Source organism: Symphalangus syndactylus, chromosome X (genome assembly GCF_028878055.3).
Source record: "Symphalangus syndactylus isolate Jambi chromosome X, NHGRI_mSymSyn1-v2.1_pri, whole genome shotgun sequence".
NCBI classification, from domain to species: domain Eukaryota; kingdom Metazoa; phylum Chordata; class Mammalia; order Primates; family Hylobatidae; genus Symphalangus; species Symphalangus syndactylus.
This window is the reverse complement of record NC_072447.2, coordinates 83,430,475-83,457,064: the sequence shown is the minus strand read 5'-3', so window position 1 is coordinate 83,457,064 and position 26,590 is coordinate 83,430,475. Positions and strand designations below refer to the sequence as shown.

The 26,590-nt window shown below is 37.6% G+C and overlaps 1 pseudogene; it reads right to left on the bottom strand.

Annotated features, from left to right (window-relative positions):
* Positions 1-16,491: 16,491 nt before the first annotated feature.
* On the bottom strand, positions 16,492-26,185 carry LOC129475990 (cobalamin trafficking protein CblD-like; annotated as a pseudogene).
* Positions 26,186-26,590: the final 405 nt, after the last annotated feature.

Genomic DNA, 26,590 nt, shown 5'->3' with positions numbered 1-26,590 from the left:
GAGACAGGAAAATGGCGTGAACCCCGGAGGTGGATCTTGCAGTGGGCAGAGATCACGCCACTGCACTCCAGCCTGAGCAACAGAGCAAGACTCAGTCTCAAAAAAAAAAAAAAAAAAAAGATAATAAAAAGAATTATTTTGTGGACTAATAAATAATTTATCATTTATCCCGGAGAATGTTTTATGTGTATTTGAAAATAATGTGTTTTATTCTTCAACTGGATAGAATTTTCTGTATATATCTGTTAGGTTCATTTGGTCTAAAGAGTAGTTCAAGCGTGCCGACTACATATTGATTTTTCTGTTTGGTTTTTCCATCCATTTTGTTTCTTTTTCTTTTTTGTTTGTTTGTTTGTTTTTTGAGAAAGAGTCTTGCTCTGTCACCTTGGCTGGAGTATAGTGACATGATCTTGGCTCACTGCAACCTCTGCCACCCGGGTTCAAGCAATTCTTGTGCCTCAGCCTCCTGAGTAGCTGGGACTACAGGCACGTGCCACCATGCCCAGCTAGTTTTGTTTTTTTTTGTATTTTTTGGGAGAAATGGGGTTTTTACATGTGGGCCAGGCTGGTCTAGAACTCCTGACTTCAAGTGATCTGCTCACACCGGCCTCCCAAAGTGCTGGGATTACAGGCGTGAGCCGCTCCACCTGGCCACTATCTGTCCATCTCTTAAAGTGGGGTATTGAAGTCCCCTACTATTATTTTATTGCAGCCTGTTTCATCCTTTAGATCTACTAATGTCAGCTTTATATATTTTTGTTCTCTGATGTTGTGGGCATACATATTTACAATTGTTACATTTTCTTGATGAATTATTTGAATTATGTCATTATATAATGATGTACTTTGTATCTTTTTAATCTTTTTTACTTAAAGTCTATTTTATTTGATGTGGGTATAGCTATCTTTGATCTCTTTTTGTTTTCATTTGCATGGAATCGTTTTCCATTCCTTCACTTTCAGTACATGTGTATCCTTTTTTTTTTTTTTTTTTTTTTTTTTTGAGACGGAGTCTCACTCTGTTGCCCAGGCTGGAGTGCAGTGGCACAACCTCGGCTCACTGCAAGCTCTGCCTCCCAGGTTCACGCCATTCTCCTGCCTCAGCCTCTCCGAGTAGCTGGGACTACAGGCGCCCGCCACCACACCCGGCTAATTTTTTGTATTTTTAGTAGAGACGGGGTTTCACCGTGGTCTCGATCTCCTGACCTCGTGATCCGCCCACCTCGGCCTCCCAAAGTGCTGGGATTACAAGCTTGAGCCACCGCACCCGGCCTCACGTGTATCCTTAAAGATGAAGCAAGTTTGTTGTAGGCAGCATTCTTATTTTCTTCTTTAATCCATTCAGCCCTATGTATCTTTTGATTGAAGAATTTAATCCATTTAAACTCAAGTTAATTATTGATAATAAGGACTTACTACTACCATTTTATTAAACACTTTCTGGTTGTTTTACAAATCTTTTGCTATTTTGTTTCTGTACTCTTGTTTTCCTTTGTGATTAGATAATTTTCTGCAGTAGTGCTTTAATACCTTAATTTCTCTCTTTTTTGTACTTCTTATAGATTTTGCTTTGCAGTTACAATGAGACAAACAAAATAATTTATAACTATGACAGATCATTTTCAACTAATGAGAACTGAATTTCACTAGCATACAAAACTATACTTTTACTCTCCTTTCACATTTTCTTTCTGATGTCACAATTTATATCTATATTGTGTATCTCTTACAAATTACTGTAGCTATTATTTTTCTAATAATTGTGTATTTTTAACCTTCATACTAAATATGTAAGTGATTTACACAGACCATTGCAGTATTAGAGTATTCTGAATTTGATTATATACTTACTTTTACCCATGAGTCTTATACTTTCGTGCTTTAAAGTTTCTCAGTAGTTTCTATTTCTTTCAGCCTGAAGAACTCCCTTTAGCATTTCCTACAAGGCAGGTATAGTGGGAATGACCTAACTAGGCTTTTGTCTCAGAGATTTTTTTTTTTTTTTTTTTGACAAGGTCTCACTCTGTCATCCAGGCTGGAGTGTAGTGGTGCAATCACAGCTTACTGCATCATTAACCTTCCAGGCTCAGGTGATCTTCCCACCTCAGCATCCTGAATAGCTGGGACTACAAGCATGCTCCACCATGTGCAGTAAATTTTTCTGTGTTTTCCTTTTGTGAAGACAGGGTTTTGTCATGTTGCCAAGGCTGGTTTTAAATTTCTGGGCTTAAGCAATTCACCCACTTCAGCTTCCTAAAGTGCTGTGATTATAGGTATGAGCCACCATGTCTGGTCTCAGAAAGTCTTTATCTCTTCTTCACCTGTGGAGAACAGCATTTTGGGGTAAATTATTCCTGGTTGGCAGGGTTTTCTTTCAGTATCATGAATGTATCATCCAACGCTACTGACTTTTAAGGTTTCTGTGCAGAAATCAGCATATTAACATTTCTTTCTGTGTGATTTTTGTAACTATTCCTCCTTTCATGATTCTCTCTCACATTTCATTTTTGATAGTATGATTGTTAACATGATTGGTGTAGTCTTGTTTGGATTGAACATAATAGGAGATTGTTCAGTTACATATATATTTCCCCAGATTTGGAAATGTTTATAATATTATTTCTTCTTTTTAATTTTTTAAGTTTTGTGGGTAAATATTGGTGTATATATTTATAGGGTACATAGGATGTTTTGATATAGGCATGAAAAAAGTAATAATCACTTCCTGCTAAGTGAGATATTCTTCACCTCAAATATTTATCCTCTGTGTTGCAAACAATCCAATTGTACTCCTTTAGTTATTTTTAAATGGACAATTACATAATTATTGACTATAGTCACACTGTCGTGCTATCAAATATCAGGTCTAATAATATTTTGATATTTGATATATCAAATATCAGGTCTAATAATATTTTACTTGATTTTCACATATGTCGAGAGATAGGGGTCTATTTTAATTCTTCTGCACATAGATATCCAGTTTTCCCAGCACCATTTATGGTGAGACTGTCTTTTTGCAATGTATGTTCTTGGCAACTTTCTTGAAAATGAGTTAACTCTAGGTGTATGGATTTGTTTCTGGGTTCTATTCTGTTCCATTATTCTGTGTACCTATTTATATGCCAGTTCCATGTTGTTTTGGTTACTGTAGCTCTATAGTAGAGTTTGAAATCAGGTAATGAGAGTCCTCCAGTTCTGCTTTTTTTTTTTTTTTGCTCAGGATAGCTTTGACCATTCTGGGACTTCTGTGATTCCATGGAAGCTTCAGGATTTCAGGATGGTTTTTGCTATTATATTTCCCTGAAGAATGTCATTGGTATTTTCATAGGGATTGCATTGCATCTGTAGATTCCTTTTGGTAGATGGAAATTTTAACAATATTCTTCCAAAACATAAAGATAAAATATTTTTCCATTTTTCAGTGTCCTTTTAAATTATTTTCATCAGTTTTTTACAGTTTTTATTATAGAGATCTTTCACTTATTTGATTAAGTTAATTCCCAGGTATTTAATTTTAAGTGAGTCTAAATTAGATTACTTTTTTGTTTCTTTCTCACATTGTTCACTGTTGGCATATAGAAATGCTACTAATTTTTTATGTTGACTTTGTATCCTGCAACTTTACTGAAATTGTTTCAGTTCTAATAGTTTTCTTCTAGGGTCTTTAGGTTTTTTCAAATATAAGGTTATATCTTCTGCAAACAAGGATACTTTGACTTCTTCTTTTCCATTGTGGATGCCATTTATACCAGTCTGTTGTTGTTCTAGCAAGACTTTCAGTTTTTCTCCATTAAGTATGATACTAGCTGTGGGTTGTCATATGTAGTTTTTATTTTCCCGATGTATGTTTTTTCTATACATGCTTTTGTGAAAGTTTTTTAATCATGAAGATATTTTGAATTTTAACAAATGCTTTTTCAGACTCAATTGAAAGGATTATATAACTTTTTCTTCTTCATTTTGTGACATGAGGTATCATTGATTGTTTTGCATATGTTGAACCATCCTTTTATCAATAGGATAAATCCCACTGGGTCATAATAACTGATCACTTTAATATATTGCTGAATTCGTTTTACTAGTATCTGGCTGAAGATTTTTGCATCAGTATTCATCAATGATATTGGCCTGTAGTGTGTTCTAGATAAGTCATTGTTTACTTTTGGTATTGGGGTTACACTGGCCTTTTAGACTGAGAGTGAAAGTATTCCTATTTTTTCAGAACATTTTGAGTATGATTACTACTAGTTCTTCCTTAAATGCTTGGTACAATTCAATTAAGCAGTGAAGCCATAGGATCACCGGCTTGGTTTGCTAGGGGACAGTTTAGAATGGCTTCCATCTTATAACTTGCTATTGGTCTGTTCAAGTTAAGTATTTCTTCATGGTTCAATATTATAGGCTGCATGTGTCTAGGAGTTTTTTTAAGTACTGTGATACATGTGCAGAACGTGCAGGTTTGTTACATAGGTATATATGTGCCATAGTGGTTTGCTGCACCTATCAATGAATCATCTAGGTTTTAAGCCCTGCATGCATTAGGAATTTGTGCTAAGGCTCTCCCTCCACTTGTCCCACACCCCCGACAGGCCCCAGTGTGTGATGCTCCTCTCCCTGTGTCCATGTGTTCTCATTGTTCAGCTCCCACTTATGAGTGAGAACATGTGGTGTTTGGTTTTTTTCATGGCTGCATAGTATTTCATGGTGCATATGTGCCACATTTTCTTTCTCCAGTCTATCATTGATGGGCATTTGGGTTTGTTCCAAGTCTTTGCTATTGTAAATAGTGCTGCAACAAACATACGTGTGGATGTGTCTTTAAAGTAAGATGATTTATAATCCTTTGGGGATATAGCCAGTGATGGAATTGCTGGTTCAAATGGTATTTCTGGTCCTAGATCCTTGAGAAATCACCACACTGTCTTCCACAATGGTTGAACTAATTTACACTCCCACCAACAGTGTAAAGGCATTCTTTTTCTCCACAGCCTCACCAAGATCTGTTATTTCCTTACTTTATTTATTTTACTTATTATTATCATTTTTTTGAGATGGAGTCTCACCCTGTAGCCCAAGCTGAAGTGCAGTGGCATGATCTCGGCTCACTGCAACCTCTGCCTCCCGGGTCCTGGTTCAAGCAATTTTCCTGCCTCAGCCTCCCGAGTAGCTGAGATTTCAGGAATACACCACCATGCCAGATAATTTTTTTGTATTTTTAGTATAGGTGGGGTTTCACCATGTTGGCCAGGCTGGTCTTGAACTCCTGAACTCATGATCCGCCAACCCTGGCCTCCCAAAGTGCTGGGATTACAGGCTTGAGCCACCACGCCTGGCTGTTTCCTTACTTTTTAATGATCACCATTCTATCTGATGTGAGATTGTATCTCACTGTGGTTTTGATTTGCATTTCTCTAATGACCAGTGATGATTAGCCTTTTTTATATGTTTCTTAGCCACATAAATGTCTTCTTTTGAGAAGTGTATGTTCATATCCTTTGCCCACTTTTTGTTGGGGTTGTTTGCTCATTTCTTATAAATATGTTTAAATTCCTTGTAGATTCTGGATATTAACCCTTTGTCAGATGGATAGACTGCAAAACTTTTATCCTATTCTATAGGTTGCCTGTTCACTCTGCTGACAGTTTCTTTTGCTTTACAGAAGCTTTTTAGTTTAATAAGACCCCATTTGTCAGCTTTGGCTTTTGTTGCAATTGCTTTTTGTGTTTTAGTAATGAAGTCCTTGCCCATGCCTATGTCCTGAATGGTATTGCTTAGGTTTTCTTACAGGGTTTTTATAGTTTTAGGTTTTACATTTAAGTGTTTAATCTGCCTTGAGTTAATTTTTGTATAAGTTGTAAGGAAGGGATCTAGTTGCAATTTTCTGCATATAGCTAGGCAGTTTTTCCAGCACTGTTTATTAAATAAACATTGCTGTTTTTTGTCAGGTTTGTTGAAGATCAGATGGTTGTAGATGTGTGGTGTTATTTCTGAGGCCTATGTTCTGTTCCATTGGTCTATATATCTGCTTTGGACCAATACCATGCTGTTTTGGTTACTGCAGCCTTGTAGCATAGTTTGAAGTCAGGTAGTGTGATACCTCCAGATTTATTCTTTTTGCTTTTTTTTGTCAGGTTTGTTGAAGATCAGATGGTTGTAGATGTGTGGTGTTATTTCTGAGGCCTATGTTCTGTTCCATTGGCCTATGTATCTGCTTCAGACCAGTACCATGCTGTTTTGGTTACTGTAGCCTTGTAGTATAGTTTGAAGTCAGGTAGCATAATGCCTCCAGATTTGCTCTTTTTGATTAGGATTGTCTTGGCTATATGGGCTCATTTTTGTTTCCATATGAAATTTAAGGTCATTTTTTCTGATTCTGCAAAGAAAGCCAATGACAGTTTCATGAGAATGGCATTAAATCTATAAATCACTTTGGGCAGTATGGTCATTTTCAAAATATTGATTCTTTCTATACACCAGCATGAAATTCTTTCTATTTGTGTCCTCTCTTATTTCCTTAAGCAGTGGTTTGTAGTTCTCCTAGAGGAGGTCCTTCACCGCCCTTGTAAATTGTATTCCTAGGTGTTTTATTCTCTTTGTAGCAATTGTGAATGGGAGTTCACTCATGATTTGGCTCTCTGTTTGTCTATTACTAATGTATAGGAATGCTTGTGATTTTTGCACATTGATTTTGTATCCCGAGACTTTGCTAAAGTTGTTTATCAGCTAAAGGAGTTCTGGGGCTGTGATGACGGGGTTTTCGAAATATACAATCATGTCATCTGCAAACATAGACAATTTGACTTCCTCTCTTCCGATTTGAATACCCCTTATTTTTTTCTCTTGCCTGATTGCCCTGGCCAGAACTTCCAGTACTATGTTGAATAGGAGTGGTGTGGGAGGGCATCCTTTTCTACTGCTGGTTTTCAAAGGGAATGCTTCTAGCTTTTGCCCATTTAATATGATATTGGCTATGTGTTTGTTATAAATAGGTCTTATTATTTTGAGATATGTTCCATCAATGCCTAGTTCATTGAGATTTTAGCATGAAAAGGTGTTGAATTTTTGTCAAAGACCTTTTCTACATCTATGGAGATAATCATGTGGTTTTTGTCATAGGTTCTGTTTCTGTGATGGATTATGTTTATTGATTTGTGTATGTTGAACCAGCCTTGCATCCCAGGGATGAAGCCGACTTGATCATGGTGGATAAGCTTTTTGGTGTGCTGCTGGATTAGTTTGCCAGTATTTTATTGAGGAATTTCACATCGATGTTCATCAGGGATATTGGCCTGAAATATTTTTGTTGTTGCTGTGTCTCTTCCAGGTTTTAGTATCCAGATGATGCTGGCCTCATAAAAGCAGTTAGGGAGGATTTCCTCTTTTTCTATTGTTTGGAATAATTTCAGAAGGAATGATACCAGCTCCTCTTTGGTATAATTTGGCTGTGAATCCGTCGGGTCCTGGGCTTTTTTTGGTTGGTAGGCTATTAATTACTGCCTCAATTTTAGAACTTTTTATTGGTCTCTTCAGGGATTCGACTTCTTCCTGGTTTAGTCTTGGGAGGGTGTATGTGTCCAGGCATTTATCCATTTCTCCCCGATTTTCTGGTTTGTTTGTGTAGAGGTGTTTATAGTATTCTCTGATGCTAGGCTGTGTTTCTGTGGGATCAGTGATGATATCTCTTTTATCATTTTTTATTGTGTCTATTTGATTCCTCTCTTTTCTTTTTCATTAGTCTAACTAGTGGTCCATTTATTTTGTTAACCTTTTGAAAAAAAACACGCTCCTGGATTCATGAATTTTTTGAACGGTTTTTCCTGTCTCCATCTCCTGCAGTTCTGCTCTGATCTTAGTTATTTCTTGTCTTCTGCTAGCTTTTGAATTTGTTTGCTCTTGCTTTTCTACTTCTTTTAATGTCATGATAGGGTGTCGATTTTAGATCTTTCCAGCTTTCTGATGTGGGCATTTAGTGCTGTAAGTTTTCCTCTTAACATGGCTTTAGCTGTGTCCCAGAGATTCTGGTACATTGTGTCTTTGTTCTCATTGCTTTTCATTTCATTATTTACCCCTTAGTCATGCAGGAGCAGATTGTTCAGTTTTTTTGTAATTTTGTGGTTTTGGGTGAGTTTCTTAATCCTGAGTTCTAATTTGATTGCATGTGGTCTGAGGGACTGTTTGTTATGATTTCCTTTTTTTTTTTTTTTGCATTTGCTGAGGAGTGTTTTAATTTCAATTATATGGTCGATTTTAAACTACATGCTATGTGGCACTGAGAAGAATGTGTATTCTGTTTATTTGGGGGTGGAGAGTTCTGTAGTTGTCTATTAGGTCCACTTGATCCAGAGCTGGGTTCAAGTCCTGAATATCCTTGTTAATTTTCTGTCTCATTGATCTAATATTGACAGTGGGGTGTTAAAGTCTTCCACTGTTATTATGTGGGAGTTTAACTCTGTTTGTAGGTCTGTAAGAACTTGTTTTACAAATCTGGGTGCTCATGTATTAAGTGCATGTATATTTAGGATACTTAGCTCTTCTTGTTGAATTGATGCCTTTACCATTATATAATGCCCTTCTTTGTCTTTTTTGATCTTTGTTGGTTTAAAGTCTGTTTTATCAGAGATCATGATTGCAGCCCCTGCTTTTTTTTTTTGTTTTTGCTTTCCATTTGTATGGCAAAATTCCTATTCCTCCATCCCTTTATTTTGAGCCTATGTGTGTCTTTGCATGTGATATATGTCTCCTGAATACAGCACACCAATTAGTCTTGACTCTTTATCTAATTTGCCAGTCCATGTCTTTTAATTGGGGCATTTAGCCCATTTACATTCAAGGTTAATATTGTTATGTGTGAATTTCATCCTGTCATCATGATGCTAGCTGCTTATTTTGCACATTAGTTGAAGCAGTTTCTTCATAGTGTCATTGGTCTTTATATTTCGGTGTGTTTTTGCAGTGGCAGGTACCGGTTTTTCCTTTTCATATTTAGTGCTTCTTTCAAGAGCTCTTGTAAGGCAGGTATGGTAGAAACAAAACTATCTTGGTATTTGCTTTTCTGGAAAGGATTTTATTTCTTCTTTGCTTATGGAGCTTAGTTTGACTGGATATGAAATTCTGGGTTGATTTCTTTTCTTTAAGAATGTTGAATATTGGCCCCAACTCTCTTCTGGCTTGTAGGGTTTCTGCAGAGAGATCCACTGTTAGTCTGATGGGCTTCCCTTTGTAGGTAACCTGACCTATCTCTCTGGCTGCCCTTAACATTTTTTCTTTCATTTAAACCTTGGAGAATCTGATGATTATGTGTCTTGGAGTTGCTCTTCTAGAGAAGTATCTTAATGGTTTTCTCTGTATTTTCTGAATTTGAATGTTGGCCTATCTTGCTAGGTTGAGGAAGTTCTCCTGGATAATATCGTGAAGTGTGTTTCCAACTTGGTTCCATTCTACCCATCACTTTCAGGTACGTACATCAATCATAGGTTTCATCTTTTCTCATAGTTTCATATTTTTTGGAGGCTTGGTTTGTTCCCTTTTATTCTTTTTTCTCTAATCTTGTCTTCATGCCTTACTTCAGTAAGTTGATCTTCAATCTCTGATATACTTTCTTCTGCTTGATAAATTCGGCTATTGATAATTGTGTATGCTTTATGAAGTTCTTGTGCTCTGTTTTTCAGCTCCATCATGTCATTTGTGTTCCTCTCTAAACTGTTTTTTTTAGTTAGCAGTTACTGTAACCTTTTATGAAGGTTCTCAGCTTGTGTTGGTTAGGACATGCTCCTTTAGCTCAGAGGAGTTTGTTATTATCCACCTCTGAAGCTTACTTCTGTCTGCCAATTCATCAATCTCATTCTCTGTTCAGTTTTGCACCCTTGTTGGAGAGGAGTTGCGATCATTTGGAGGAGAAGAGTCATTGCGGTTTTTGGAATTAGCATTTTTGCACTGGTCTTTCCTCATCTTCGTGGATTTATCTACCTTTGGTCATTGAGGATGATGACCTTTGGATGGAATGTTTATGTGGGGGTCCTTTTTGTTGATGTTGATGTTGTTGCTTTCTGCTTGTTAGTTTTTCTTCTAACAGTCAGGCCCGTCTTCTGCAGGTCTGTTGAAGTTTGCTGGAGGTCCACTGTAGACCCTGTTTGCTTGGGTATCACCAGTGGAGGCTGCAGGACAGCAATGATTGCTTCCAGCTTCTTCCTCTGGAAGCTTTATCCCAGAGGGGCACCAACCTGATGCAGCCAGAGCTCTCCTGTATGAGGTGTCTGTTGACCCCTGTTGGGAGGTCTCTCCCATTCAGGAGACACAGGGGTCTGGGACCCACTTGGAGAGGAAGTCTGTCCCTTAGCAGGGCTTGAGTGTTATGCTGGGAGAATCTTGTCAGGATCAGATGCTCTCTTCAGAGCCAGCAGGCAGGAATGTTTAAGTCCGCGGAAGCTGCACCCACAGCTGCCCATGGAAGTCTGTCCCTTAGCAGAGCTTGAGTGTTATGCTGGGAGAATCTTGTCAGGATCAGATGCTCTCTTCAGAGCCAGCAGGCAGGAATGTTTAAGTCCGTGGAAGCTGCACCCACAGCTGCCCATTCCCCCAGGTGCTCTGTCCCAGGGAGATGGGAGTTTTATCTAAAAGCACCTGCCTGGGGCTCTTGCCTTTCTTTTAGAGATACCCTGCTCACCAAGAAGGACTCTAGAGAGGCAGTCTGGCCACAGCTGCTTTGCCATGCCATGGTGAATTCCACCCAATCCAAACCAACAGGCCTACTTAGCACTGTCAGGGGAAAACCACCTACTAAAGCCTCACTAATGATGAACGCCCCTCCCGCCACCAAGCTCAATCATCCCAGGTCAACTTCAGACTGCTGTGCTGGCAGTGAGAATTTCAAGCCAGTGGTTCTTAGCTTGCTGGGCTTCATGGGAGTGGGATCTGCTGAGTGAGACTGCTCGGCTCCCTGGCTTCAGCCCCCTTTCCAGGGGAGTGAATGGTTCTGCCTCAAAGGGGGTCCAGGCACCACTGGGATACAAAAATAAAATTAAAACTCTGCACTAGTTCAGTGTCTTCTCAAACAGCTGCCCAGTTTTGTGCTTGAAACCCAGGGCCCTGGTTGTGTAGGCACACAAGGGAATCTCCTGATCTGTGGATTGCAAAAACTGTGGGACAAGTGTTGTACCTGGGCAGGATAGCACAGTCCCTCATAGCTACCCTTGGCTGGGGGAGGGAGCTCCCTGGCTCCTTGCACTTCCTAGGTGAGGCGATGCCCCACCCTGCTTCTGCTCACCCTCCATGGGCTGCACCCACTGCCTAACCAGTCCCAGTGAAATGAACTGGGTACCTCATTTGGAAATGCAGAAATCACCCTCCTTCTGCATTGGTCTCACTGGGAGCTGCATATCGGACCTGTTCCTATTCGGCCATCTTGCCAGATCTCCTCTGTGTCTAGGAATTTATCCATTTCCTCCAGATTTTCAAATGTATTGACATATAGTTGCTCATAGTAGCCACTAATGATTTCTTAAATTGCTGTAGTGTAAGTTGTAATGTTTCCTTTTCATCTCTGATTATACTTATTTGGGTCTTCTTCATTAGTCAGAATAAATTCTATACATTTTGTTTATCTATTCAAAAAAACCAACCATTCTATTGATTTTTGTATTGTTTTCTTTATTTCTATTTCATTTATTTCTGCTCAATCTTTACTATTTCTTTTCTTCTACTAATTTTTGTTTTGGTTTGTTCTTGCATTTTTAATACTTTGAAATACATTGTTATTTATTTGAAGTTTTTCTACTTTTTTGATGTAGGCACTTATAGCAATAAGTATTCCTCTTTATACTGCTTTCACGATATCTGATGCAGTGGTTTTGGTATGTTGTGTTTCCATTTTCATTTGTTTCAATAGTTTTAAAAATTTTCATCTTAATTTCTTTATGATCCATTCATCATTCAAGAGTATGTTATTTAATTTCCATGTGTTTGCATAGTTTTCAAAATTCCTCTTGTGCTGGATTTCTAGTTTTATTTCATTGTGGTCAGAGAAAATGCTTGATATTATTTCATTTTTGAAATGGTTTAAGAGTTTTCTTGTGACCTAATATATGGTCCATCCAAGAGAATAATCCCCCTACTGAGAAGAAGAATGTGTATTCTGCAGCCATTGAAAAAAATGTTCTGTAAGTATCTATTACATCTATTTGTTCTATAGTGCAAATTAAGTCCGATATATCTTTCAAATTTTCTTTCTGGAAGATCTGTCCAATGCTGAAAGTGGGATGTTGAGGTCTCCAGCTATTATTGTAGTGGTGTCTATCCCTCTCTTTAGCTCTAATGATGTTTGCTTTATATATCTAGGTGCTCTGATTTCGAATGCATATGTATTTCCAATTAGTATTTTTGCTGAATTGACCTGTTCATCTTATGTAATGACCTTATTTATCTCTTCTTACAATTTTTGTCTTGAAATAAATTTTGCCAGATATAAATATACTTACTCCTGCATTTCTTTTTGTTTCAATTGCCATGAAATATCTTTTTCCATTCTTTTATTTTAAATCTACATAAAGCTTTATAAGTAAAGTGTGTTTCTTTTTGTCAACAGATGATAGGGTCTTGTTTTTTATCCATTCATCCAGTCTATGTTTTTGGAGAGTTTAGTCAATTTACATTTAGTGTTATTATTGATAGTAAGGGCTTACTTCTGCCATTTTTCATTTGTTTTCTGTTGTTTCGAAGCCTCTTCTTTCTTCTTTTCTTTCTTCTTGTCTTTCTTTTAGTGAAGGTGATTTTGTATGGTGGTATGATATACATTTTTGCTATTTCTTTTCTTATGTATCAACTGTTTATTTTTCATTTTGAGGTTACCTTGAGGCTTGCAAATATTATCTTATAACCCATCATTTTAAATTGATGACAACTTACCACTTATTGTCTAATCACACACACACACACACACACACACACAAATAAAACTAATAGAAACTCTGCACTTTAATATCATCCCCCCACTTTTTAATTATTTGTTGTTTTCTTTTCTATCACATTGTATTCTCTATGTTGGAAAAATTGTACTTATTATTTTGAATTGGTTCATTATTTAGTATTTCTACTTAAGATAACAGTAGTTTACACACCACAATGACTGTGTTATACTATTGTTGGGGTTCACCTGGAACCAGATTCAGTTGTAGTGGGCCTGGTGTCTGGGGCTGCAGGGGCTGATGTGGAACATGGATTTACGGATGTGGTTCTGGAGCCTCAGCTAATACTTCTCTTAAAATTCTAATAATTAAATTGATTAGAAAAACTATATGAAAAGCCCATTTAAAGATCAGTGAATATATGGAAGGTTTTTTATGGCAAAAATGGTTTTTCAGTTGAGTGGAAAAATAATGGACTATACAATAAATAAGATTAGAAACTGTGCTACCTATATGGAAAAATAAAACTAGATTTCTATTTGATAACACATATATAATTGAATCTTTTCTAGATTAGGAATCTGAGTATATAAGATTTTTAAATAAATGGCAAGAAGTCATAAAAATTATAATGTTGCATCAAGATAGTCTTTGATAAGAAGCAACACATGGGAAAAACAAAAGATAAGATTGAGAAACAATGTTATAATATTGAGTGTTGAAAAGAGAAGAATTAAGTTTTTAGTAATGCCAGAGTAGCTTGTATAGAAACGACCTGCCCACAGATAAACATTATAAAATCTGCACAAAATATATTCTTGAAATGACAGCAACTCCAATGGAACTGGAGAGCTACCAGATCAAGCAGAAACTGGAGAGGAGTCAATAGCAAAGAAGTAAAGAGGACACAAATTTATGTTTAGAGAGACTTTTGCTTTTTGCTTGAGGGCAAGTCCCAGCCCTTGTGGCCCAAAATATCTATAACTCCATTACAAAACTGCAATGATGGAACTTGTGGCTACCATGGTGGCTGAAAAGTGACATGGTAAAATCCCAGAAAATAAGAACCCATCATAAAGTCAAATATTAAATAAGCCTGTCATGGACTTCACAACTTAGGACCTGAGAGCCAACTCTTTGAAGTATAAAATAATGCCTGATCTCTCAGTCTTCTGGGAGATAATGGACCCAATTTTAGCTGTCACCTGACTCCAAACTGCAAGCTTTACTTATATGATAAAAATAGTAAAAAACTAGCAATTTTATTCTGAAAGCATGAATGTAATGGGTTGTATCCACTTTGCTATATACAAGTAAGTTTTCATTCTGTCTTCAGTATCTCAAGTGAATTGCCTGATATGTGTATCATAGCCTCGTTTAATGCTTATTTAATTTTAAAAAGTGTTCTTTTTTTCTACCTTTATGAAGAGGTTTTCAGATTGAGGGCAAGTTTTGTTTTAAGTTATGTATTCCCCAAAATTTTAGTGATGAGGATGAGATTGGTAGTTGTTGAATTTAGCAGACAAATTGAAAGTTTTGTGATTCCATAAAAGTCAGGTAGAGCCTTAATTGTATATATTAAAAAATCTCCCTTCTATTTCCATACTTTTTAGAATACTAGCTGAATAAATGGACCCTTCCAAATTCAGTATTTTGCTATTGAAAAAGCATGGTAAAACAGCCTTTAAAATCTCATCAAGGTCATCACTAGTTTTGGTCATGGAAAAGTACTGGAAGCCAAAAAGGTTACTTCCAGTTATTTCTGTTTAAGAACTAAAATATCTCTGTCCTGGTTGGAATGAGTATACATGTGATAATCTAGTCTTGCAATGGCCCAAGAATAGTTCTTTCGATTGGTATAAATTAACATATTTGTGGAGGTTCTTGGCAGGGTCTCATTTCAAGTAAATAAATTACTAGTATTTATGGGATTGCTACCATTCTAAGAGTGAAGTTAAAAATCATTTGGATAGCCAGAAAATAGTTAAAGAAAATGGAAAATATATATGAAAACTGAAGGCACCTTGTCTTTTTAAAAAAAACCCTTTGTACTTTTTTCGCCATTTCTTCTCTCTATGATGTCCCTGCATTAATCTGACTACTTTAAAAAAATAGAGAGAGAGATGCTCATCTTTCAGATGGCTTCTTCTCTTCATTAGTGGATTTCCCTGAAAACAAAAAATAAGGGCACAAATTGTTTCATTGGTAGTAAATTGTCTGCTCTGTTTGAGGACATGGGTTTGTGTGCTTTATGACCTAGCCAAGTCCACTTCATATCTGAGCCCAGATTCCACCTCCAAGAGTCTGTTCTCATTCACACACCATACAGCTAGGAAAACAGACATAAAAGAATAGACATGACCACAGAATAACTGATAATTTGAAGATCATGCTGTGTCTTCATATATAGGCAGAATGATGGAGAGTATTTTTATTAGTCACTTGAAAAAAAGAAAAAAAGGTATTAGACTGCTCACTAATACAGAAAAGGAGACCAAAGTGCCATATAACTCTATATTTTTTCTTTCTCTAGACAAAAAATAAATCAGTCCATTGTATTCAGATCACCAACAAAGCTTATGCCATTGAGAGGCCACCCACACCCATCGGGGTAAATTAATTAAGAATACACATGTGTGGCCAGGCACAGTGGCTCATATTTGTAATTCCCGCACTTTAAGAGGCTGAAGTGGGTGGATCACTTGAGGTCAGAAGTTTGAGACCAGCCTGGCCAACATGATAAAACCCAATCTCTACTAAAAAATAAAAAAATAAAAAATAGCCCGGCATGGTGGCAGGTGCCTGTAATCCCAGCTACTTGGGAGGCTGAGGCAGGATAATCACTTGAACCCAGGAAGCAGAGGTTGCAGTGAGCCAAGATCATGTCACTGCACTCCACTCCAGCCTGGGCAACAGAGTGAGACTCTGTCTCAAAAAAAAAAAAAGAAAAGAAAAGAAAAGAAAAAGAATATACATGCTTTTCTCACTGGTTGGTAACAATTATCTAAAGACTTCTTTTTTTGTGACCTGGAAGACTCACAGAAGTTTGCAGAAATACTGCACAGCATGTTTTCTGTATACAGACCCAAGCATGGTTGCTTACCCTGGTTGCTGCAGAAGATTTCGCAACCAGCAGACTTTCTAGCAACAAGCAGACAGTCTAAAAATAGGTCCCCTACATAAAAAGTCACTGTGACCAAGAGAGGGCTATTATCCACCACCACCTACAACTACAGAAGAATTAAGTGCACTAGCAGCCCACTAAAGGGGTTTCTTGGTGACTGTACTTGAAGGCTTTCTACAAAAGTGAGCTAGAAAATGTTACAGCATTGTACCCAGAAAAGGGTGAGTGCCTCCATTGATTTCTATAAGTGGTTTGTTGAGGCTTTTTGAAAAATCACTGGTATGGACACAGTGGAGGACCAAAATTGCACTCTAGTCTTAGCAAACTTAGTATTGGCAATCTTGACAACTATCCAAACCCAGGTTGAGTAAAAAATGGCAGTATGACAAGGACAGACTATTACTCAGCAGCTATTCAGTTTGGGGACAATCTAGAGAAATATAAAGAAGAAATGCAAAACTACTGTTTTAGCCACTCAATTAGAACTTTTTACTAACAGAAGTAATTCCCATATTTGTCAATATATAAAGGGAGGAAAGAAAGAAAACTATATGTTATTAAAAAAAAAAAAAAACAGAACATTTTAGGAAAATCTATAGATAAAAATACCACAGGATGAAGAAATTTCAGGAATAAGAAAACCAGTAAAGCCAATAGAAGGATAAAACCCTCAGCTAAGAAAACTTTGCAATTGGCTCTAAACTGATAGATTTAAAAATCTTGGAAATAAAAACTGGTGAACCATATGTCTCAATAACTTTTCCTTATGTTAATATGTCTTTTTTGGATAGACACTTGTGGTACTTACTCTGCAATTTCCATGGAAATGTAGGTTAATATATCTTTTTTGGATAGACACTGGTGGTACTTACTCCGCAATTTCCATGGAAATGTCTTGTTTTCCATCTGGCAACAGATCAATAGAGATTGCTACTATTTCAGGTCAACATTATACTTGTTCCATTTTCTCCATGGTTCCCACAAATATAAGTATATTGCTTAGGGTAGTATAAATATTTAAACAATATTAATACTTCTGGTTCATGAACACACAGTAACTTTTCATCTATTTGTGTCATCTTCAATTTTTTTCACAAAGTTTTATAGTTTTATGTGTACAAGTCTTTCATCTCCTTGGTTAAATTTATTCCAACATATTTTATGCTATTGTAAATAAGATTGTTTCATTAAATTCTTACTTATGTATAGAAATGCTAGTAATTTTTGTATGTTAATTGTGTTGCTTATAACTTTACTTAATTTGCTTATCAGCTCTAACAATGTTTTAGTGGAGTCTTTCGGATTTTCCAACTATAAGACCATGTCATCTGCAAACAATGATAATTTGACTTCATTTCAAACTTGGATGAACTTTATTCTCTTGCTTGATTGCTCTGGCTTGGATTTCTGGTATTACATTGGATAAAAGAGATGAGAAGAATCATCTTTGCCTGGTCCTAAATCTGAGAATAAAAACTTTCAGATATTTCTTATTATCATGATAGAAAGGATGTTAAATTTTGTCAAATGTTTTTACGCAGAAACATCACCAAAATGGTAGAGTAGAAGCTAGCAGGCTTCTCTCCCCACTACCAGAAAATCAAAACCAAATATTCAGTGCCAAGCTTATCAACAGCAAAATTCCAGAACTCAAATATGAGGATAAAATAGATGTCGTGGTCAAGTAGAAGTGAAAAAACTTCATACAGATAGTAAGATAATTGAATATAGCTCTGATGCCCATCCTACATTCTGCCAGACACCAAGCATGCAGAAAAGTTTCCCGTGACTCAGTTACTATACTAGAAAAAGTGAAATTGATGTTGACAACAAGCTTCCCTGAAATCTTGGGATCCCAAAGATTTGTTTCCACCTCAATCCACAGAAACCTTTGCAAGTACCTGAAGGGAGAAAAAATCCTGAAAACAGCCAAAGAAAAATGGTGGAGGCGGGACCTGCTCTGTTTCTAGGCCAAAAGAGAGGTCAAATCAGAATGGCTGTTCAGCACACCATACTGTAAGATGTGCATTCCACATGTCCCCTGGGTGCAAACCTCTAACCAGCCTTCCCACACTGCTGTCATATGCCCTTTGGAGCCTTCCCCATCTGGGACCAGTAGCTGGGCCATTTACTAGAACCCAGACAAACTTGGGCATAAGGGGTCATCTACTGCCAAATAGGATGCAATGACCTAGCAAAAAAGTATATTCAACAGTTATATTGCAAAGAAATATCAAAGTAAACATTTATAATAAAAATTTAAACAAGCCAGGGAGAGAAGGGTAGTAACTAATCCTTCAGGGTGAAGACGCAGACATATGTACAAAAGAAACAATAGCAATAAGGGAACCATGACCTCCCCAAAGAGACAAAGCAAGGAGTCAGTTACCAATTATAATGAAATGGCAATAGGAAAGTTCCCTGATCAAGAATTTAAAACAGCTGTTTTTACCTATTTGGCACTATGCTCACTACCTGGGTGACGCTAACATCTGTATCCCAAGCCTCAGCATCATGCAATATACTCACGTCACAAAACTATACATGTACCCCCTGAATGCACAAAGTTGAATTTTAAAAAAACACAAAATACAAAATAAAAGTTTTAAGAAAACTCAGCATTATATATAACACAAAAAAGCAACACGGAAATTTACTAGAGAAATGTAACAAAGATGTTAAAATATTTTGTTAAAACTCAAACAAAAACCCTAGAACTGAGAAATTTGTTTGCTAAAGTGAAAAACTTATTAGAGGCTCTCAACAGCAGAATGGGTCAAGCAGAGAAAATAATCAGTTAGCTGAAAGACAGACTATTTGAAAATACACCATCAGACTTCTCAAAAGAAGACATTTATGCAGCCAACAGACATATGAAAAAATGCTCATCATCACTGGCCATCAGAGAAATGCAAATCAAAACCACAATGAGATACCATCTCACACCAGTTAGAATGGCCATCATTAAAAAGTCAGGAAACAACAGATGCTGGAGAGGATGTGGAGAAATAGGAATGTTTTTACACTGTTGGTGGGACTGTAAACTAGTTCAACCATTGTGGAAGACAGTGTGGCAATTCCTCAAGGATCTAGAACTAGAAATACCATTTGACCCAGTGATCCCATTACTGGGTATATACCCACGGGATTATAAATCATGCTGCTATAAAGACACATGCACACGTATGTTTATTGTGGCACTATTCACAATAGCAAAAACTTGGAACCAACCCAAATGTCCATCAATGATAGACTGGATTAAGAAAATGTGGCACATATACACCATGGAATAATATGCAGCAATAAAAAAGGATGAGTTAATGTCCTTTGCAGGGACATGGATGAAGCTGGAAACCATCATTCTGAGCAAACTATTGCAAGGACAGAAAACCAAACACCACATGTTTTCACTAATGGGTGAGAATTGAACAATGAGAACACTTGGACACAGGGCGGGGGACATCACACACGGGGGCCTGTCGTGGGGTGGGGGTTGGGGGAGGGATAGCATTAGGAGAAATACCTAATGTAAGTGACAAGTTAATGGGTACAGCAAACCAACATGGCACATGTATATCTATGTAACAAATCTGCATGTTGTACACATGTACCCTAGAACTTAAAGTATAATGATAAAAAAAGAAAATGAAAAATACACAGTCAGAAAAGAAAAAACAAAAAAAGAAACTAAATAAAAAATGCCTACCAGATATAAAAAATTACCCCAAAATAGAAAATCTAAGAATTATTGATGTTCGATAGGGATCTGAGCAAGAGCAAGGAGTAGAAACCTCATTCAAAGAAATAAAAAAAAACAGAAAACTTAAAAACTTGAGGAAGATATAAATATCCATATACAGGAAGTCTGAGAACAGCACAGAGATTCAAACCAAATACAACTACAACAACATAATAAACAGACTCTCAAAGGTCAAGGACAAAGAGAGGATTCTAAAAGGAGCAAGAGAAAAGAAGCAAATAACATACAAAAAGCTACAATTCATCAGGAGCTCATTTTCATCTGGATTTTATTTTTAGTGAAAATCATATAGGACTGGAGGGGGTGGGATGACATATTCAAGTATCTAAAAGAAAAAAACTACCAACCAAGAATTCTTTACCCAGCAAAACTATTCTGCAAACATGAAGGAGAAATAAAGTATTTTCCAGACAAGCAAAAGCTGACAGAATTTATCACCACCAGAGCCAACTTACAAAATATGGCAAAGGGAGTTCTTCAATCTGAAAGAAAATAAAAACAGTAACATGCAAAATGAAAACATTTAAAGGTATAAAACCCACTAGTAAAAGTAAATACATAGCAAAATAAAAATACTCTAACACTGCCATTGTGGTTTGCAATCCACTAACAACTTGAACCTGGGAGGCGGAAATTGCAGTGAGCTGAGATCACACTACTGCACTACAGCCTGGGTGACAACAGTGAGATTCTGTCTCAAAAAAAAAAAAAAAGACAAAAAATTTTGAAGACAGTAAAGGTGAAAGGCCACATACACATAGGCTGAAATAGAGAGATGGAAAAAGATATTCCATGAATATGGTAAACAAAAGACAGCTGAGTTGGCTATATTCATATCAGATAAAATAGACTTTCAGTCAAAAACTGTTGCAAGAGACAAAGGTCACTACATAATGACAAATAAGCCAATTTGTTTAGAAGATATAACAATAGTATGTATGTATGCACCAAATATGAGAACACCTAAATATATAAAGCAAATAATAAACGCGAAGGGAGAAATAGACAGCAATACAATAACAGAAAGGGACGTCAATACCCCACTGTCAAAAATAGGCAGATCATGCAGACAGAAAATCAATATGTAACAGTGGGCTTGAACTATACTTTAGACCACATACACCCAACATACATATTAAGATCATTCCATTCAATAGTTGCAGAATATACATTCTCAAATGCATTTAGAACGTGCTCCAGGATAGATCATATATTAGGCCACAACACAGTTTAAGATTCATAAAATTGTTTGTTTGTTTGAGACGGAGTCTTGCTCTGTCACCCAGGCTGGAGTGCAATGCTGTGATCTCAGCTCACTACAATCTCCACCTCCCGGGTTCAAGCTATTCTCCTGCCTCAGCCTTCCAAGTAGATGGAATTATAGGTGCCTGCCACCACACCTGGCTAATTTGTGTATGTTTAGAAGAGACAGGGTTTCACTGTATTGGCCAGGCTGGTGTTGAATTCTTGACCTCAAGTGATCCACTTGCCTCCCAAAGTGCTGGGATTACAGGTATGAGCCACCATATCCAGCCATCAATAACCAAATGTGTGATTTTTTTGATAAAAATAATTAAAATGAGGGTTTTTTCCAATAGAGAAGAGAAATAACAATAACAGATTATATCCTGGTTACAAGCTAATTACCACATCCTATACAATGTGGTTGTGCTCAACATGTAGTCAATGATAATATGAATAATGAACATTTGAAATTTTAAAATCCCATTATTACTTGTCAATGTTGTAAATTCATAAATGTTGAAATAAATACTTACAAATAAGTATCTTTTAGAGACTTTAGTTTGACAGTGTCTATATATTAACCCCAAGGTTACATACAAATAATACAGCAAATGAATTAATATTACTGCTAATTTCCCCTTAATTTCTCTATAATATGGCTGTCTAGTGTTGCATTAGTGAACATACTTCCAACAACTATATGGGTGCCCCAGAGACTATGATAAATCGCTTCACATTATCCAAGATCATCAACAGATAATCCTAAAAGTTAGTAGCTTTCATCTGTTTTAAAAAGAGGGTTGTTTATACATGGTCCAAAAAATGCGAAACCAATAAAGTCAGCCCACTATCCTCAGCTTGAAGTGCATAGCAAATTTCTTTAGCACTATTGATAAACTTTTCCAAGAGCATTTCTCTTTCAATTTCTACTTCTTCATGTCAAACTATCATATCATTCTTGGTTATGTGGTGTTATAGTCAGAATCATTAGTTTGCTATTAGCCACTTCTGGAAATAATGATTCAAAAGCTCTTCACAGCAATTCTGGACATGCTTGGGTTGCACACTCTACTCTGGCACTTTCAAAGTGAAATACTGGTTTGGACCACGTGGGAAAGTGAAGGTTGGACATGCCTCATTACACCCTTCCAGCATTAACATTAACACAAGCCTTTAGTCTGATTAAAAACATTTACAGTCTATTCTCTCTAAAGCCTGCTACTTGGAGGCTTCATCTACATGATAAAACCTAGGGCTCCACAACCCCTTATCATAATCAGACATTCCTTTCTACTGATAATAACTCTTTCAACAAATTGCCAATCAGAATAAGTTTAAATCTACTTATGGTCTACCTATGGGCCTGCAATCTGAGCTGCTCAGGAGGCTGAGGCAGGAGAATCACTTGAACCTGTGAGGCAGAGGTTGCAATTAGCTGAGATCATGCCACTGCACTCAAGCCTGGGTGACAGTGCAAGACTCCACTTAAAAAAAATCTATTCAAAGAAATAAAAACCACTAGAATATCTAAACCAGAAGGACTTGAGAACATTGGATCATGGTGGATGGGAGGCAGGACTAGATTGCTGCTCCAGACAGAGCAGCATGCAGAGGCTCACATTGTGAATTTTAGCAAGAAAAGTCCAGCAATCCTGACAGGACTCACAGACCCTCTGAAGGAAGTAGACTGCTCCTGCTGGACCCAGGAGGCGCCACAAATACTGTGAGTGCTCCACCTGCAGAAGTGGGAAACTTCTCTCCCAAACACATCCACCCACTGGAGAAACTGAAGTTCTGTTTGTGGGACATGTTTCTGACCTTACCTGGAGCTGAGCCAATTTAGAGAGCCAAGCGAAACTCAGGGGTAGAGGAAGCAGTGGAAAAGCCCTTGGAGCTAGCTGGGTCCCCAGGCAGGCCATTCCTGTCTGGCACCACAGAGATCCATCAGGAGGGTGGCCAGAGAAGCAGGGAGAAAAACTTCACAGGGAGAAGGAAGTATCCAGCTGAAATTTGTGACAACTTGAACAAAGCAAGAAGCCTCCTGACTAGAACTCAGGGGGAGAGCACAAATCTAGTGTGCAGACTACACAGGTAGAAGAACTAAGCCTTTTTTTTCTTTTTTTTCTTTTTGGCAGCTGAGAAGTGGGTACCCTGGGGCAAGTTTTCAAGGCCGTCTTGCCCACCACCTAGAAACAGACTGGGGAGCTGTTGGGGATTCACGGTGAAAGTCAGTCTGGTCCTTCAGTTTGCATGGGAGTTGGATGAGGCCTGTGACTGCCAGCTTTACCCCACTTCCCTGAAAACCTGCAGGACTCAGCAGAGGCAGCCATAATCTTCCTAGGTACACAAATCCAGACCTTGGAATCTCACCCACATCTCCCACAGCAGCTGCGGCAAGACCTGACTGAAAAAAGAATCTGAGCTCAGACATGCCTACCCCTGTCTCCACCTCCTGGTCTTTCCCTACCCACCCTGGTAGCAGTAGACAAAGGGAATATAAATCTTAAAAGTTCTAGGGCCCTGCCCACCACCGGTCCCTCTCCATACCACTACAGCTCATGCTAGCTGGAAAGCACCACCTCCCGGCAGGAGGCAAATCAGCACATAATAGAGCATTAAACCACCAAAGCTAGGAATGCTCATAAAATCCATTGCACCCACCCACCACCTCCACAGGAAAAGGCACTTGTCTCCATGGCTGAGAGACCCACAGTCAGTTCACGACACAGAACTTTGTGCAGACAACCCCCAGTACCAGCCCTGAGCCAGGTAGACACGGGGTGGCTAGACCCAGAAGAGACACAACAATCAATGCATTTTGACTAACAGGAAGCCACATCCATAGGAAGAGGGGAAGGGTACTACATCAAGGGAAAAACCAATGGGACAAAAGAATTTGAACAACAGCTTTCATCCTTAGATCTTCCTTCTGACAGAGCCTACCCAAATGAGAAGGAACCAGAAAACCAACTATGTTAATATGACTAGTTGACCAGCAACGGATCCAAACCAAGAAGAAATCCCTGATTTATCTGAAAAAAAAAAAAAAATTCAGGAGGTTAGTCATTTAGCTAATAAGGTAGGCACCAAAGAAAGGCAAAGCCCAATGAAAGAAAATCCAAGAAACAATACAAGAAGTGAAGAAAGAAATATTTTTAAAAAGATAGCTTAAATTAAAAAACAATCAAAAATTCAGGAAAGTTTGGACACACTTTTAAAAATACAAAATGCTCTGGAAACCCTCCGCAATAGAATTGAACAAAGAAGAAAGAAATTCAGAGCTCAAAGACAAGGTCTTTGAATTAACCCAATCCAACAAAGACAAAGAAAAAAGAATAAGAAAATATGTACAAAGCCTCGAAGAAGTCTGGGATTATGTTAAATGACCAAACCTAATAATAATCGGTGTTCCTGAGGAAGAGGATTCTAAAAACTTGGTAAACACAGTTGGGGAAATAATGGAGGAAAACTTCCCTGGTGTTGCTAGAGGCCTAAACATCCAAATACAAGAAGCACAAAGAACACCTGAAAATTTCAGAACAAAAACATCATTGCCTAGGCACATTGTCATCAGGTTATCCAAAATTAAGACAAAGGAAAAAATCTTAAGAGCTGTGAGACAGAAGCACCAGGTAACCTATAAAGAAAAACTAACGCAGATTTCTCAGCAGAAACTCTACAAGCTAGACGGGATTGGAGACCTATCTTTAGCCTCCTCTAACAAGACAATTATAAGCCAAGAATTTTGTATTCAGTGAAACTAAGCATCATATATGAAGGAAAGATACAGTCTTTTTCAGACAAACAAATGCTGAGAGAATTAGCCATTACCAAGCCATCATTACAAGAACTGCTAAAAGGAGCTTATATCTTGAAAATAATCCTGGAGATATATCAAAACTGAGCCTCTTTAAAGCATAAATGACACAGGACCTATAAAACAAGTATACAAGTTAAAAAGCAAAAACAATACACACAAAAAAGTACACAGGCAGCAAAGAGCACAATGAATGCAACTGTACCTCACATTTCCATACTAACATTGAATGCAAATGGCCTAAATGCTCCACTTAAATGATACAGAGCCACAGAATGGATACAAACTCAACACCTAACTATCTGCTACCTTCAGGAGACTCACCTAACACATAAGGACTCGCAAAAACTTTAAGTAAAAGGGTAGAAAAAGGCATGTCATGCAAATGGACACCAAAAGTGATCAGGGGTAGCTATTCTTATATAACACAAAACAAACATTAAAGCAACAGCAGTTTAAAAAGATAAAGAGGGACATTATGTAATAGTAAAAGGGATTGTCCAACAGGAAGATATTACAATCCTAAACATATATGCACCTCACATTGGAGCTCCCAAATTAATAAAACTATTACTAGTAGACCTAAGAAATGAGACAGACAGTAATACACTAACAGTGGGGGACTTCCATACTCCACTGACAGCACTAAACAGGTCATCAAGACAGAAAGTCAACAAAGAAACAATGGATCTAAACTATACCTTGGGTCAATGGACTTAACTGATATATAGAGAACATTTCATCCAACAACCACAGAATACACATTCTATTCAACAGTACATAAAACTTCCTCCAAGATAGACCATATGATAGGCCATGAAATTAGCCTCAATAAATTTAAGAAAATTGAAATTATATCAAGCATTCTCTCAGACCACAGTGGAACAAAACTGGAAATCAACTCCAAAAGGAACTTTTAAATCATGCAAATACATGAAAATTAAATAACCTGCTCCTGAATGAGCTTTGGGTAAAAAATGAAATCAAGATGGAATTAAAAATTTCTTTGAACTGAATGACAATAACCACACAACCTATAAAAACCTCTGGGAGGCCAGGCGCGGTGGCTCACGCTTGTAATCCCAGCACTTTGGGAGGCCGAGGTGGGCGGATCACGAGGTCAGGAGATCGAGACCACAGTGAAACCCCGTCTCTACTAAAAATACAAAAAAAATTAGCCAGGCGTGGTGGTGGGCACCTGTAGTCCCAGCTACTCAGAGAGGCTGAGGCAGGAGAATGGCGTGAACCCGGGAGGCAGAGCTTGCAGTGAGCCGAGATTGCGCCACTGCGCTCCAGCCTGAGCGACAGAGCGAGACTCCGTCTCAAAAAAAAAAAAAAAAAAAAACCTCTGGGATACAGCAAAGACTTTGCCAAGAGGAAAGTTTACAGCCCTAAATGCCTAACTCAAAAAAACTGAAAGAGCAGAAAATGACATTCTAAGGTCATACCTCAAAAAACTAGAGAAACAGGAGCAAACCAAACCCAAACCCAGCAGAATAAAGAAAATAACCAAGATCAGAGCAGAATGAAATACAATTGAAACAAGAAAAACAATAGAAAAGATAAATGAAACAAAAAGCAGGTTCTGTGCAAAGACAAATAAAATTGATGGGCCATTAGCAAGACTAACCAAGAAGAGAGAAAATCCAAAGAACCTCACTAAGAAACAAAACAGGTGAAATTACAACTAACATCACTGAAATACAAAAGATTATTCAAGGATACTATGAACACCTTTACAC